Source organism: Enhydra lutris, unplaced genomic scaffold (genome assembly GCF_002288905.1).
Source record: "Enhydra lutris kenyoni isolate GAN:26980312 unplaced genomic scaffold, ASM228890v2 scaffoldscaffold3, whole genome shotgun sequence".
Taxonomy (NCBI): Eukaryota; Metazoa; Chordata; class Mammalia; order Carnivora; family Mustelidae; genus Enhydra; species Enhydra lutris.
Window position 1 is genome coordinate 61991295 of NW_019154087.1, and position 17463 is coordinate 62008757.

The window sequence follows — 17463 nt, forward strand, 5'->3', positions numbered from 1 at the left end:
CCCTCTCTGGAGTGAGGCGAGAGCCCCGCACAGAGCGAGCGAGACAGCGAGCTGAGCTCCGGGCGCTACCGCCACCGCAGCGGAGAGCGTGAGAGCGAGGGAGCATCCGAGAGACCCGGCCCCCGTGCACTGGCCACCGCCGAGACCTTCGTTCTGACCTGGACCAGCGGGAGCCGCGGCCACCCCTTTTCTCCCCCCCTCACCTTCCCGGCCGGCAGCGGCGGCTGTACACGCCGGAGCCGGAGCCGGAGCCGGAGCCGGAGCCGGCGGCTGGGGGGCAGGGAGGCGGCTACCTCGGGCCGGGACTAGTCAGCTGCTCTGCGGTGAGAAGACGCTGAGGAAGGGCCGGAGCTTCTGTCTCGTCCCGGGGCGCGGGGCGAGGGACCCCCAACGTGTAGGGAGGGGGTCCCAGCCGCAGCGACACATGCGGGAGCCGGGAGCGGGGGCGGCGCCGAGCGGAGCCGGCCGGGTCCCCCACCACGCCGCTGCCTCTTCCACCCGCCCGGGGCCGTAGCATCTTGCCCCAGAGTGTATGAGCGGGGGACCCAAGCTCAGCAACCACCCCCCGGCCGGGGGGGCGGGGACCCCGATGTGAAGCGGAGGCCCGGGCGGCGGGGAGAGCAGGACAGGCGCCGCCGTCCTTTCCTTACCTTCCTCCTCTCCTGAGCCCCCTCGCGGGGGGGGGGGGGGCTTCTCCTCTTGGCCAGCCGCCGGCCCCCCGGCCCCTCGGCAGGACTCCGGGAGGAGTTCTTAGAGCCCCCTCCCCCGCCCCAGCCCCGAGGGCGGCGGGGCCGGGGGGGACCCGGGGGGCCGGCTGCAGCCTCAGCCCAGAGGAAAACTTTGTAAGAGCAAAATCTGGAGCCTCCCAGACGTGACTGTCCCGGGAGAAGTGGCTCAGGGCGGGCAGAAGACAGCCTGAAGAGATCCAGGAAGAGGAAAAGAAGAGGTAAGCGGGGCCGCTGCCGCCTCCTTTGCTCCGGCGGCGCGGAAGAGACCCGGGGTGACCGCCTGGCTTAGAGACACAAGCACCGCTTCTTCCTCAGTAACGCGCCGGAGCCTTCCGCAGCTGCTGCCTCAGAGCGAAGGAGGAAGGGAACCAGCCCACTTTCTCAGCGCCACGGCTCTTCCCTAAAGTGTGAGTGGCCGGGGAAAGGGAATCGAGGGGGTAGAAAGTGGGAGGATACCGTCCGGTTCGTCCCCTCGGAGTTTTGCTGATGTTTTGCAGGAGTGTTGGGAGTGTATGGACCAGAGGGTGCATCTTTATTTTTACAGCGAGGAAGAGGTATCGGGTAGTCTTGTGTTTTATGATATTTTAGCTCCTTGTACGGGTAATATGAAAGCTTACAGGTTTCTCTTAGAGGAGCTCTATCTTTATCCAGAGTGGACACTTGCACCTTTCTGGCCGGTAACTGGCAAAGGAAATTGAGGAAGCCAAATCATATGTGCACACAAAGGACATCTCTGTAATACACCTTTTCCTGGTACACCGGGTGTGAAACAGTGCTGTGGTTTTTGTTTCGGGGCAGCTCTTATTAGGGTTCTCAAGAGGGAACCTTTTACCCTGTGAACCCCTGAAACTGAAATTCCTGTCTTATTTGCAGTTCTTCCTTGAGAGATGGTACAGGAGTTTTTTACCTTCTCATTTCCTGGGTCCAATTTCTAGGTGTCAGGAAGCTATAACAGATTTCAATTACTCAGAAGATTCTGAGTTCTTATGAATCATGACTTACTTGGGGAAGAGCATCTAGTACCTTAAACAGTTTATAAAAGTTTTTGCATTTTTTTCCCTATCCAAATGCTTTAAAAAAAATTTTTTTTTTTTAAGTAGCGTATGTCCTAATTGCTAGCACTTTTTTATTTGGCAGAATGACTTGACACTTTGCTTGGTTGAGTTATCTTTACTTCACTGTCAAACGAGGAGAAACTTTTTGATATTTAATTCTTTGAAAGATGAAAGTTTCCTTTCCCTTCCATTATTTTAAGGTGAAGTTTATAAAATCTTTGGTATGCATTTTAGGTATCCTCTCATCAGTGCCAAATTGAGGTGCAAGAAAGTAATTACCATTTCATATATTTATACAGACCTTAAGGGTTAAGCATAAGGTGGAATTTTATTTAACAGAACATAGGCAGTACTACAGTACTGAGAATTGTGGCTCCTCCAGGCAACAGTGTGGGCTCACTCCCTCTGAAGCCACTGCTTTGTGGTAATGAGTGTAAGCCTGGGGTTGTCCGTGCTAACTTCTCCATTCAGGATCTCAATTAAATTTATTTAAAACTTTCTCCAATAGTGTTTTCATATATACTTTTTCTCTTTTGAGATAGTGAGTTCTACAAGTTTGTTAGCCCCTGAATTATTTAACATTTCATTTATTTGTCCCAAATCTGTCTCTGTAAAGATCCAAAACACATCCAGAGGTTTTGTTTTGAGAAATGCTATGACAAGCTGGAGTTCATCTTTCCTTGGTTTTATGTATTTTGATTATTCTTTTTTACCATTGTCTTCCCTGACTCTTTCTGTCAGTCTTAGAATGATTACTTTGATCCCTTGATCATTTTGCCCCTTCTGGAACTTCTCCAGCTGTTTTGTTTCTCTTTATATATTTGTGCTTGTTACACTTTTGTAAGGAGCCTTAAGTTCTATTTTAAATGGGTAATGACATGGAAATACTGATTAGTAGGTGTAATGTTAGATGTCAAATCAAAAGCAAATGTCTCTGGATCTGTTACCTTCTTTTGAGAACTTGAGGAAGTTATGTATCCCATATTTTACAAAGATGAGAGAAAGAGAAATTACTCTGGCATAGGCTATTTTTCAGGGAGAAAAGGGAGACAAACCAGCAAACTATAATTTGAGGGTAGATTTGTACTCTTATCAAAGTTGCTTACTAACTTTAAGACTTATTTTTATTACTTTGACTATAGGTTGGTTAAAAAGCATGGTAATGTTTGATTGCATTTTGGGTAGCAAAGAAACAGCAAAAGTATTTGAGAGGCCTTTGAGATGCTTTTACTTATGGCATAGGCAACGAAACATAAATTGCACAAAATTGTAGGAAAGAGGTGTATATGAAACTATATGTCATACTACTGTAAGTATGACACTATAAGTCATCCTACTGTATGTATGACACTGTCTCTCACACTACTGTGTTTGGTGGCTTATAGATATAAGTGTATATGTATCTATAGAAGTCTTGGTGTTGGACTATACAAAACTAATTGGAGTGTCTGAACCAAATCTGGGAAATAAGATTTCTTTTGGGAAGAAAGGTGCTGGTGGAGATAAAGTGTTTAAGACTTTTGGAATTGGTGGGTGTGAGGGACAAATGTAATTGGGAAGTTAGCTTGTTGGGAATATGGATGAAAGTTGTTGAGGAGGCTTGAAGTTAGTGTTTGTGTTTGTGCAGTTACATGTGTACAGCCCAGAGAATCAACTGAGAACAATGTTGCTGAGAAGGTACTTTTAGATGATTAAGGAGAAATTGTATTCTAGATTGGGAAGCATTTTACCTGAAGAAGGATTTTCTTTTTTTAGGGAACCAACATTTTTATACCATGGTCTTCGAAGAGCTGTACAAAGGGAGGGGTGAGAAAGATGCTTCCAGTAGTTTAGATTGGTACTAGTGGTTTCTTACAGAAAATAATTCAGAAACGGGGCAGTGGACTTTGTTTTTGACATTAAATTTTAGGGTAAAAAGTTGGTGCTGATGCAATCTGAAGACAGAAAAATAGTTAAGCTAATGAGTGATATGCTGAAAATGTAGAGTTAGGAGTCAGTTTCACAGTGTTAAGGTTTCTTGCAGAGTAAAGGAGCTGAAAAATGTGTCTTTTTACTTTGGGGGAAGGGAATCTGTTAAAGTTAGCAACGATATGATAAGAACAGAAAATGAATGAGACTCTCCCTAAAAAATGTTTTAAAAGTGGATAAGATTTAAAGTTCAAAGGGAGGAACAGTCTTTAACATGGCTACCAATTCTTAGGACATGTGCATCTATATTTTTGAAGGAGCTAACAAGCTTTTTGTAGAGTATATAGGTCCCTTGATTTAAAGTCAGAAGGATATATAGGATTTCACTGTTAAGGAACTTATACATAAAAGGACAGATTTGTTTTCATAAAAATTCATGTTTTTAAAGTTTGCCCAGGATTATTATCCTAAATTTGGTCTTTAATCTGATGAAGTAGGGCTAAAAATAGCTGGCAGAGAAGGCTGCTTCCCCTGCTTGCAGTTGATGTGTGTCTTTGTGTCCCATACAATGGAGGGGATATCCCTGTGTTGGCACAGCAGTGCTGAAAATGCTTTTTTTTTTTTAACCTTTTTATTAAAAAACAAATAAACAAAAAACAACTTGGCATTTAAAAAGAATCAGCTGTCTTTGAAGCATGAGACATGGAAGACTTTTTTTGTGGTGAAATCTGCAGCTAGTGGGGCTTGCTTTTAGTGTTGACTCTAACAAAATTAAGGATTGTAAGATAGGGAATATCCATACATATCCATACTTTTTATGTTCATTAGTTCATTCAGTTCACCGCCTTCCTAGTAGCTTCTTTGGTCCCTTCTTAAGAATTTAATTCAAATGGCAGAACTCTCTGGGGAAGGGATGTTTAGATAGGGAGCTGGATCTCAGGTGATTCTAGGATAAGGGTATGGGACTGGAATATATGCCATATGGGTGCCTTCTCCATCCTCTACTTTCCACAATATATTTTATGCGGGTGAAACATGTTTAGATGGACTTAAAGGACAGTCTTTTTGGGTTGACATGATTTACTAGTGAAGGTAGTGGGAAGGGTATGACTCTGGTAGGAGGGAGTGATAACCTTTTGTGCTTTGCCTTGGCAACTTTGGGATTGATACAGGATGATTGAAGGGCCTTGGGAGTGCATTTGTGTTTTAGCATCAGAAGACCCAAAAGCCTACACTTAGGCTGACAGATGCTCAATTCATGTATTTTAGAGAGGGTTCTTGGAGATGTCATGTGTTGCCTCTGATATCTCATTGTGTGGAGGAGTAAAAAAGTGGTGAATTTTTTTTTTTTTTTTTTGTAGAGGGCCAGTCAGTAAATATTTTAGATTTTGTGGACTATGTCTGGAGCAACAATTAAGTTCTGTTCTTGTGGTGTGAAAGTAGCCATAGACAGTATGTAAGCAAATGAGTGTGACTATGTTCCAATAGAACCTTATACAGCTGACCCTCAAACAATGGAGAGGTTGGGGCTACCAACCCCCTGTACAGTTGAAAATCTATATGATTTTTAACTCATCCAAAACTGAACTATTGATAGCCTACTTTGACTGGGAGCTTTACTGATAACATAGTCTAATATATATTTTATAGGTTATTTATATTAAATACCACATTCTTACAGTAAAGTAAGCTAGAGAAAAGATCTTATTAAGAAAATTGTAAGGAAAAGAAAATACATTGACAATACTGTATTGTATTTATTGAAAAAAACTCATGTGTAAGTGCAGTTCAAACCCTTGTTATTCAAGGGTCGACTATGTATAAACTACGTAGTTTATGGAACGCTAGTGTAGAAAACAGCCAAGTAGACTAACATTCAGTATGAGTGTGAGCTTCATTCCATTACAAAACTTGGACTGGCTATTTTAGGTGTTCTCCGTTTTCTGAGATACGGTCTTTGGGTACTGTCTTAAAGTGATTCTGTGTAAAGTCTGTAGTTCCAAATACGTTTGCCTGCAGAGTAATGAATACTATGGGAACTTGAGGAACAAGGCGCAGTGCTGTCTATAGCAGCTAAAAGTAGGAACTATTTGCATTTTTTATTAAAAGATAAATAATTTGCATAAAGTGATGTCCTGGCTACGTATCATAGCTGGAAAGTATCTTTGAAGAAACTTAAGGGTGTAATTTTGAATGGTTCTGCAAACAAATTGTAAATAATTGTAAAGCATTTACTTTAGATGTAAAATTAAAAGTGTTTATGGTTGGTTTGAATCAGATGAAAATAGTAGCCAAATTATAAGAACATTAAGATTTGTTACTTCTGGGGCGCCTGGGTGGCTCAGTGGGTTAAAGCCTCTGCCTTCAGCTCAGGTCATGATCTCGGGGTCCTGGGATCGAGCCCCACATCGGGCTCTCTGCTCAGCCGGGAGCCTGCTTCCCTCTCTCTCTCTGCCTGCCTCTCTGCCTGCTTGTGATCTCTCTCTCTGTCAAATAAATAAAATCTTAAAAAAAAAAAAAAAAAGAGATTTGTTACTTCTGTTTCTTAAAATGTTACTGTTACAGTGGTCAATTCAGTGTGTAGAATTATTGGATGCACAATTTTTGTTTTGTTAAGTATTCTTTCTTAACAAATCCTCTAGGTAACTTAAGTGTGTACTTTAAAAAATCTTTGCTGTTAAGAATATCCAAAAATCTTGCATATTCTTAATGGTAAATGTAGCGTGGTTTAATTTCTTAGGTGAATCTATCTTAAGTGTTTTGTTTAGAAAGAATAATTCACTGTGCAATTTTACATTATAGCTAATATCAAAACATTTGTTTCATATGTCAAAAGATACCTGCATTGGATGGTGGTGTATTTTTTCTTCTTTAAAGATTTTATTTATTTATTTGAGAGAGAGAGAGCGAGCTTGTGCACACAAGCTGGGACGGGGGGCAGCAGGACAAGCAGACTCCCCACTGAGCAGAGAGCCCCAAATAGGGAGCAATCCCAAGACCCTGAGGTCGTGACCTGAGCCAAAGTCAGATGCTTAACTAACTGAGCCACCCAGGCACCCAATGATGGTGTATTTTTACCCTGGCTTCATAAATTTTTTTAATTTCATGATTCCCCTATTTATGGCAGGGGAGGAGGTGACCCTTGCAATAATGATAACCTTTTAGTTAATTTCAAACCTGTTTTTATTTTTCATAGTATTTCTACACATGTAATGGTACTTCATTTCCTTTCTCTTTAAAAAAGTCTATACATAATCTGACAATTTTAGTGTACTTTTTAGAAGGTCATTATAACGTTGCTTTCCTATTCATTAGGGAAGGATTCTTGTTCTTCTAAACATTTTTAAGTTTTTGTCTTTTCAGGTAATTTTATCATTGTCCTAAGCTTAAGGATAGGTGGTGATTTAAAAGATACAAGGTGTTAATCTCATATCTGAAAATATTCCAAATAGAAATATTCTGTATCAGTGACACTTTTAGAGGGTCAGGGAAAGGAGTGGTGTATTATTTTTTTCCTTTTTTTTTTTTTTTTTTTTTTTTAAATAAAGCTTAGCTGAATTGTCATTACAAACAGGTGAGTAAAGTTGCTTTTAAATAATAAACTCTTTTTTTTAGAATATTTTTATTGAAGAATAATTGACATACAATATTGTATTAGTTTCAGGTGTATCACATAGTAATTATATATATACATTACAAAATGGTCATAGTAAGTGTAACGTCTTGTCACCATGTGCGAAGTTGTTACCGTATTATCGAGTATATTCCCTGTGCTATACATTATACCCCACATTTTAATATTTTGTGATTGGAAGATTGTATCTCCTTATTCCCATCACCATCTATTTTATCTATCTCCTCAGTCTCCTGTCCTATACCCCCTTTCTGACAACCATCAGTTTATTCTTTGTATCTATGAGTCTGTTTCTGTTTTGTTTTGTTTGTTCATTTGTTTTGTTTTTTAGTTTCCATATGTAAGTGAAATCATATGGTATTTGTCTATCTCTGTCTGACTTATTTTACTTAGCATAATACCCTCTAGGTGCATCCGTGTTGCAAATGGCAAGATTTAATTCATTTTTATGGCTAACTAATGTTCCATTGTGTGTATATATACCACATCTTCTTTATTCATCTATTGATGGACATTTAGATTGTTTCCAAATCTTGGATATTGTAAGTAATGCTATGATGAACACTGGATTGGTATATATGTTTTTGCAATAGTATTTTCATTTTCTTCAGATATATACCTATAAGTGGAATTGCTGGCTCATACGATAGTTCTGTTTTTAATTTTTTGAGGAACCTCCACAACTGTTTTTCACATTGGTTGTACCAATTTACATTCCCATTAACAGTGCGTGGGAGTTCTCCTCCCTTCAGTCCTTACCAGCACTTGTTATTTCTTATTTTTTTTATAATAGCTGTACAGTTGTTTCTTTTACACAGAAATGGTTTTTACACAGCTGTCTCTAAGATAAATAAATTATATGATCTTTTTCTAAAAGCACATTTTTTTTTTCTTTGAAGATTTATTTATTTGAGAGAGATAGGGAGAGAGTATGCCCCTTATGCAGGGGAAGGAACAGAGGGTGAGGAGCAGACTCCCTCCTGAGTTCACAGCTCAGCACTGGGCTCCATCTCATGGCCCTGAGATCATGACCTGAGCTGAAATCAAGAATTGGACATTTAACTGACTGAGCCACCCAGGTACCCCTCTAAGAGCAGGTTTTGATCAGGAAATAGGTGGGCCAACTGCTCTGAATTCCTGAAAGGATGCCCTTGCAGAAGAAGAGAGTTAAGAAGTAAAGAGTGCTAAACACAATTTCTTTTACCGTACAATTTGGCTGAAAGCTGCCTTTGTCCAACTTGGTAGCATGTTTTGGGTAAATAATGAAATTTTGGGGTTAAACCTTTCTACTTGCAGACTTTTTCCACTAAGTATAAAACCAGTCTGTCTTATGTCTTAATGTACTTTTAGATTTTTGCTATCTTCTCTTTAGACCTCATTGTCACTTTCTCATGATACCTTTCATAGTATGTGTAGAGCTTATTTTCTAAATGTATAGGACATTTCCTGGAAATTGTAGGATATATATTTTCTAAAATTGTACTACTATACACAAGTATATTTAAAATTTCCTCCTATTCCACCTTCAGAATTGTGAAATATTTGAGGGAACATCTGTACTTGATCTGGATTTTGAATGACTAATAAGTAACAATTTCTCTGAAATAATCCTTCAAAATTTTTGAGTTTAACAGTTGATTTCTCTAAAGCAGTTAGCTAGTACAAGAAAATCTGAGAGCCTGTATATGTTGCATTATCCTGCAATGCATGTAGTTGAAAAATAACAGAAGTGCACAAGAGACCTCATTGCTCGTGTATCTTTTTTTCTTTCTCCATCACCTAAGTGGATCAATCAGATATTGTGCAGTTTCTGTTGCTATGCTGTGTTGCCTCTCCTCCTCCCCCCCCCCTTTTTTTTTACAGCTATGAGGTTTTTGGAAGGAGGTAGCATTTACTGTGTGTGTGTGTGTGTGTGTGTGTCTGTGTGTACATATACTTAGTGTATTGTGTTAGGTGCTCCTTTCTGCATGAGTGCTCTTGGGTTTAGGAAGATTGAAATATTGAAAGATAGAGTACAAAATGTTTTTAGTGGAGAGGATCACCATTGGATAAGATACTATGTTTTCTGGCTTTTTCATCCTATAGCATCTTGAGTGAACTCATTAATATATGTTAGTGCCACTTGTGAAGTCTGAAGGTAAATTGCTGGTTTGTTTTTGGAAGAATGTATGTATCTTCTCAGACTTTTTGTGGGTGGCTGACATGAAGTAATGTGACCCATTCCTGATAGTATTAATTTAAAGATCTTTTAAGGTATGGGAGCGCCTGGGTGGCTCAGTGGGTTAAAGCCTCTGCCTTCAGCTCAGGTCATAATCCCAGGGTCCTGGGATGGAGCCCGCATCGGGCCCTGCTCAGCGGGGAGCCTGCTTCCTCCTCTCTCTCTCTGCCTGCCTCTCAGCCTACTTGTGATCTGTCTGTCAAATAAATAAATAAAATCTTAAAAAAAAAAATCTTTTAAGGTATGATATAGACAGAGGGCTAAAATCAGGCCTTATATTGTCCAGCATTTAAATTCAGCCCTTGAGTTTGACAAATTATACCAAAGTAATTCTGCAGTGTTTTCAAAAGTATCTGAACTAGTGTATGATTCCTTAATGTTTTATTAAAAAAAATCTTAAAAACTGGAGAAATGATGGACTGCTGTGCTTATTATTTATAGGAAAGAAGGACCAATTTGAACATACTAGATTTTGAAATCATCTCTAAAGAACTCAGAAATACTTAGAAAGGACTCTTTTTTGAATAATTCATTGATTATCTCTGAAAGTGACTGTGGTTTAAATTGTTTATTTAGAAATATCAGGTTGTAATTCAGTTACTAAGTCTCTTAACTGTCCATCTCTTTAGCGCTTAGGAACAAAAAGCTTTAAAAAATTATGAAGAAGTTTAACAAGTTTTATCTGTATCATTATATTTCTTTTTTCTTTTTTTTAATTTTAAAGATTTTATTCATTTATTTGTCAGAGAGAGAGAGAGAATGAGCACAAGCAGGGGGAGCAATAGAAGGAAGTGGAGAAGCAGGCTCCCCATTGAGCAAAGAGCTCAATGCGGGACTTTATTCCAGGACCTGGGATCATGACCTGAGCCAAAGGCATATGCTTAACTGACTGAGCCACTCAGGCATTCCTGTATCATTACATCTCAAATTGATCAAAGGAATTTTATGTGATTCAGTTTTAACTAAATTTTAGTTTTCTCCCTTTCTTAAAATGATTAGTATATGTGTTTGATACTCTGTTTTCATGCTTTGTTTTTATTAAGTACAAATCAATTTTCAGAAATAACTTTTCCTTCAGCTTGGCATAATCAGTGTTCTGTTGGCCAGTATAAGACACAAATGCTTCTTGATCGTTTTTATATTTGGAAAGTATTTCTATTTTGAGAGAAATTTGGCTATGTCTTCATAGTCTGTTTACTTAATAGAATTGTATATTTAAGATAAGTATATGAAAAAAATCGAAAGGCAGAAAACATATTGAGATATATTTCTTAGTAATGATTATCTTGCCTCTTGTCCTCTTTCTATAACTTCTTTTAAAGGCAGTTTGCTTTAGATTTTGGTGTAAATGCAGAAGTTAGATTGGCTTATATATTAATAGATCTGTAAGTTATGTGGTTAATATAATACTATTCTCATTTAAAAAATAAGTCATTTAAAATATTTTTCTTTGTTGGTAGCAGTTGGAGTTAATGCTTCTTTCCATCTCAGAGATTTTTCAAAGAAGGATTTTATGATAATGACTAGGCTACTGGGTAGATGGGAGAAGAACATAGTCTCTCTAGTGACTTTAATTTATTCCTGTCCATTTATTTTGCATGTAATACCAGAAGGTTATATAAATAAATGTGTGGATTATCAGTTTTCTTTTGCATGATTGGTGGTCTCTTAATTGACAGCCCTGTGAATTTGAGACTGTCAACTTTGGACTGCTACTGTAATGAGTGGTGAGGAGCCTTTTTCGATTGAGTATAACATAGGCAGATTTCTTTTCATTAGAGAAATATAAAAATTTTAATTTATTAGATTAGAAATTTAAGGCAGGAAACAGGAAACTTCAGGTTTTTTAAAAAATTTAATTTTGTTTTTTCCAGTGTTCCAGGATTCAGTGTTTATGCACTACACCCAGTGCTCCATGCAATACGTGCCCTCCTTAATACCCACCACCAGACTCACCCATCTCCCCCACTAAAAAAACCCTCAGTTTTTTCTCAGAGTCCAGTCTCTCATGCTTTGTCTCCCCAAAACTTCAGATTATTTTTTAAGGCCAGGCATTTAGTAGGAGAGTTGGGATGTACAGAGGGTGGGAGAGAGAGCCAAAGAGGGAGGGAAGGTCAGATACCAGGGAGAATGGCACCGGAAGTTTTGAGGTCAGTCTTAGTCAGAGGTCACACCCTGTTATTTCTTTAGGTTGTGGATGTGGGGTGTTACCACATGTTATCTACCATCCTTTGAAATGTTGATTAGATTAGTCCCTAGCTTTTCAACATCTGGATTCTTTAAGCTATTGAAGTTTTAATCTGTCTGGGATAATCAGTGTATCCTAGGGTGGGAAAATATCTGTAGTACCTGCTTGGAGAAGGGACAGACAAAGGGTTTTCAACTACACTGGGGTTTCTTTTTTATTTTGTTTAATTTTGTTTTTCCTTCTTTGGCCACATTTCCCTAGCTTTGCCTAAGAGGGATGCTTGTAATTCTGTGTATGTGACATAGTAGTTGAGAAGCAAGCTTTGGAGATGATAGACCCAGGTTCCAGTGGCGTTACTTTGTGAACTTGGGCAAGTTACCTGGTCTGTGTATGTTCCTTGTAAAACTGGGAATATGAGTAGTACCTGTCAAGAGGATTTTGTAAATTAATGCATCACGAGGTCTGGCTCAGAGTTAGTGCCCAGTAACGTTAGTTGTTGCAGTAATAAGTATTGATACTATATTAAGTTATTGTTGTTTCTGTGAGGTTGCTGGGTTTTAGAATGTCAGAGGTATTTGTGATCTTCTGGATAGGTCACTATCAGCTATTTACTGAATACCTGCTGTTTCAGGCATTGATCTGAGTGAACAAAACATGAAAACACTGCCCTCTTGAAACTTACATTCTGTTTGAGGAAACAAAATACACAAAGCGAAACAGATGACCTATCACTTATCTTATGAAAATCGGTGTTTGACTTCATATATCTAAGCCAGTGTTAACCAGTCTAATCAGTCTTCACTATTAGATCTTGTTTTGTTTGTTTCTCCTCCTGTGCTTGAGAGTGTTTGGTGGCAGGAGCACCCTAAAAGCATGGACGTGTTCTCATTGTTTTCAGCTATGGCTTAATCTTAATTGCAAGGCACTCTTAACACTCTTCATTTCCTTGACTTGGTACTTAAATTGGCTGTCATAGACTTACCTTTCAGTCCCCAAATTTCGGTTTCACATTGTTTACAGAAGAGATGCTCCTCCCCAGCTCATTCATTACATTTTGCTCATCCATGTCACTTCTTAGGAGAAGGGATATTAGAAACCCTTTTAAAGGAAAATATTCTGTGACTAACGGTATGCTTTTCCTTCATCTGTTTTGTATTTCCCACCCTCTGTGTATGGCTAACTGAGATATTTAACGAGTTTATTCTTTGTCTTTAAAAAAGAAAATATTTTTCTTGTCTGTTCAGTTAGATCGTAAGCCTTTTTAGGTTAGGGACCACTTCTCTATTCTGAACCTTATTAGCAGCCTCACTTGAAAAAAAGATACTACTTACCTTACAGGGAAGTTGTGAGAAATTTAGAGAGATAATGTGTGAAAAACGTCCTGAGCTAAATCCTTAGTAAATGATAGTTTCTTTTTCTTTTAACCACTCTAGTTCCTAAGCTTGATGCTTGGCATATAGTCAGTGTTTAAAAAAAATATTTAAGTTATTCTGAATTGAGGTTGGGAGTATTTTAATTTAACTTCCACTTGTGTGGATAATTTTGGCTTTTACTTCCAGATGAGATTCAAGAGATTACTTTTCAAATATCAGGTGATAAAGGCTGAGATGTTAATATGAGATGGCATAACAGTGATTAGGAGCAGGGACTCAAGCCACCATCATGTGGGTTCAAATACAGACTACTACACTTACTGGTCCTGTGACTTTTGGCAAGTTGTTTAATTCTGTTGGCTTCAGTTTCTTTATTTGTAAGATGGGGAAAATGATAACCAACTCATGGATACTATGTTGTTAGATTAAATGAGATAATAAATGGGAAGCACAGAACAGTGCCTGGTGCATAACAATGGCCCCAGGGAGCATTGGCAGTAATATCTGGAAGTGTTTTTGATGGTTGCAGCTAGGGAGAGGTTAGTATGTGTGCTACTAGTAGCTGCTAGGTAGAGGCCAAGTATAAACAATGTACAGCACAGCACCCCACAAGAAAGGATTATTTGGTCCAAAATATCAGTTGTGCTAAGGTTGGGAAACCCTGCTTTATAAAAAATCCTCTGTTTCTCATTTGGGTATTTTCTTCATATAAGATACTCACTTTGCCAGTTAGATTCTGTATAGATACTGATTACTGATAAAGATAAGGCACAGACATGGACCTCATTTAACATTCATTTTAAAACATAGATATAAAGGAAAATTAATAGATTCCATTTTTTTTAAGATTATAGGGCATTTACTCTAAAAGTAATCTAAAAGTGCTTCCATTTATTATTTAGACACTAGGAAAGATTTCCAGGTGGATTTTACTGATTTGTTTTTTTAAAATGGCAAGCTATTCATGTGCAAGTGTATCAAGAGTAGGGGCTAATGGGTGCCTTGGTGGCTTAGTTGATTAAGCATCTGACTCTTGGTTTCAGCTCAGGTTGTGATCTCAGGGTCGACAGATCAAGTCCCTTATGGGGCTCTGTGCTCAGCTGGGAGTCTGTCTGCTTGAGATTCTTTTTCTCTCCCCTTCTGCCTCCCACCACTGCTCAGGTGTACACATGTATTCTCTCTCTCAAAGAAATGGATAAGTCTTTAAAAAAAAAAAAAGAATAGGGGGCTTATGAGATGTAAGTGCCATATTGTGTAAATAGTCATAGAATCATACACTAATGGAAAAAGCAAGTATCAAGGTTAATAGAATGGTCTGTTGGGAGAAACCTTGGATCATCTAATTTTTCTCTCGTTTTATTACTTACTAAGTTGAGGTCTGTTTAACTTAGGACTTCTTTCTCTCTTTCTCTTGCTCTCTCTCTCTCTCTCTCTCTCTCTCTTTTTTTTTTTTTTTCCTGTCTAAAATTACATGCTTACCATTCCCTGTCTATTTTAGGAGCTTCTAAATTGATTTCTTTGCTATTGTCCTTTATATTCCTGCCTGAATTGACACTGCTCTAGGGGGAACCTTTCTAGTCTGGATTCAGACTACCGTTCAGACCTCCTAGCACCATCCCTTTATTTCTGGGAGAGAATTAAGTGGTAATGCCCTAAGGCTGAAATTGGAATGAACTAACTTTTCTCTTATACATGGTTTTAGTTAATGTATCATCTTTGAGATTTGTAGTCATTTGTAGTTCAAATGACTTCCTTCACTTGTATCTTAACAGTGGTTGTATATCCATGTATACACACATAAAGTATATATACACTTCAGTGTGTATTTGTGTGTGTCTTTGTACATGTATATAGTTTCACATATATTTGTCTTTGTGCCTCTTTTTCTTCTGCCTGTAGTATTCTTTTCCTTTGATCTGCAAAACATTTATCTCTTAAGACCCTACTTAAATATCATCTTCTCTAGGAAACCTGTTCTCATTAATGTAAGTGGAGTTGTTTTTTCTCCTGGTTATCCATAGTCTCTTTGTGGCTTTTATAGCACTTAAAATTGTTGTTTGTATTTTTCTCTTTTCCTGGTCTCTTGATCTTTGAGGGCAAGTGTTAATGTCTTATCTTGCAGTTAATATCTCCTCCCCGAAAGTGCCTAATATTTACTGCTACTTACTAGGCATGTAGTTTGCTAACTAATGAAAGAGAAAAAAATGATTGGAAAGATTTTTTAATAGGCTCTATGAGAGGAGGACATTATCATGTCACTTTGTTTCAAAGTGCTTAGTGTAACACCTGTCCGTAGGTGTTCAACAAATATTTATCAAATGACCTGGAAGCCAGTTCCAATAGTTGATGGAGATTTTGTATGAACCTTTTTCGTCTGCATTCTGGGAAGAATATCCTAAAAGTAAAACAGCCTAGATACTTGGTACATCTGCATTAAGTTGACTTTTCTTTTCCTGACTTAGTAATGAAACTTTTGATACAACAAATACTTTCTGAAAGAGGCTTTTAGTCGATTTCTTTTTCACCTGTTGACTCATTCTAGTACTGAACTTGCTGAAAAGGTGAATGTGTAGTATTAATGCTAAATCATGGATGAGCTATCTTTAAGTAAAAGACCTCTGTTCTCCTGTGTACATTTGGTCCCAGACAGAGTGATTATGTATTTTCTGTCGAGTATGGATAATGACTGAGGCATGAGAGAGAAAAAAGGTAATTGGAGGGGAGGAAGTTGCCTACTAGGTCTCTTTTTATTTTGATGATGATGGGTTTTTACCTCAGAGCTGCCTCCATTGATTTATAAAGAATTAGCTAGAAGAAAGAGGGGTGTGACTCTAGAGGGTAAGATAGAGATTTGATAATTTGATGAATAAGTAATTTGATAATTACTGTATTGATCATCCTTATTACCACTTACTGAATGTTTACTGTATATTGGGCATTGTGCTAAGGATTTTTGTGTTAATTTATTCCTCATAGCCGTCCCTGTGAAATAGGTATAAACAAGTCTGTCTTACGACAGAAGAAGTAGATTCAGAGGGTTTTCCAAGAACATATAGCTAGGAATTTGAACTCAGACCTGGGATATAAATCCAGATCCATCTGTCTCTATGGTCTATTTTAATCACCATGCATGCATGCTGCCTCTTAAATTTCAGTGGAGGAGTTTTGTATTGAAAATGGGAAGTCATCAGGTGTACTGAGATAGGAGAAGAAAGTAATAGGATTTCATCCTATATGTGTTTGTCAGAAGAAAGGCAATTAATAGACTCATGGAGAAGCAATTCTCAGGTTTATGGCCTTCTACAAAATAATTGTGAAGTTTAAGCCTGTAATTTGAATTGACTTGCACTAACCTGCATTTTTCATTAATTTAGTCTTACTCTTGCTACGACCATCAGGACCCACATACATCTTCAGCAGTTGAAGAAATCAGTCTAGGCAAATCTGTCTAAAAGATCATGGAACAAAGTGATTTTTATAGTCTTTCCTGTGTTTAAAATGTGTTTTGCAGTGTTTTGAAAGACATTCTTATTGAGAATGAGCCACAGAAATCTCTTATTTAGGATTTGAAAACCTAATATGGCATGCTTGGAAGGTATAGAAGAAAATTTGAGAATCAACACTTGTTAGTAAGGTATAAGCAGTTTAATCAATGAGTATCTATTGTGTGTTTCCCTTATGGGAGTTCTTAAACTGTTTTTGTTTGTCATTTAAAAAAAATTTTTCCTGCTTTTTCATACTTTGTACAGGGTTATTTTTTACCCAATTAGTTTATTTATAGTCATTTTATATTTAATAAATACATTGAGAATGTATTATGTTTATTTGTTCACAGGAGATTTAAAGTTTCCATAATTTTATTTAAAATCTAAAATGTTTCCTAAAATATTTCTCTTTCCTCTTGATTTTAAATACTGTATTTTTAACTTTAGTTACATACATTGGAATTTTGCCCTTTCCAGAATTTTAATTCTTTGTTTTTATAAAATTTTATCAAAAGTTACTTGCAAACACTAAGAGCAGTAGTTTGAATGGTATTCTATTAAAGATTAAAAATGCCTAAATAAAATTGAGATAATTTTTTAATTTAGGAGTTGGGGCGCAGGGAATTAGATAATCTTGTCAAGATTTTAGGATTCTAATGCTTAAGCTCATTAGTGTTTTTTTATGTTATCTACCACAGGTTGCCTTTCTTAGAAATGAATGTCAATATGGCATTATTATAAAAGTAATACTGATATCAACATTTGAGTACTTAATGTGTGCCAGGCACTCTTCTTCATCCTTTGTATTAACTTACTCAGTTTTCGCCATAGCTCTCTAAGGTAAGTGTTGTTAATGTCCCTGTTTTAGAGTTGA

The 17463-nt window shown here is 38.0% G+C and overlaps 1 protein-coding gene across 3 annotated transcripts in view; it reads left to right on the forward strand.

Moving 5' to 3' along the window:
- The first annotated feature begins 684 nt into the window (after positions 1-684).
- LOC111155719 (F-box and WD repeat domain containing 7) overlaps positions 685-17463 on the forward strand; it is a 230656-nt gene continuing 213877 nt past the window's right edge. For 2 of the 3 annotated variants that reach the window (XM_022516066.1, XM_022516057.1), the window contains exon 1: positions 685-1135. The gene's annotated coding sequence lies outside the window, so the exon portion shown is untranslated. The remainder of the gene's footprint in view (positions 1136-17463) is intronic. The other variant, XM_022516076.1, reaches the window with a different exon arrangement.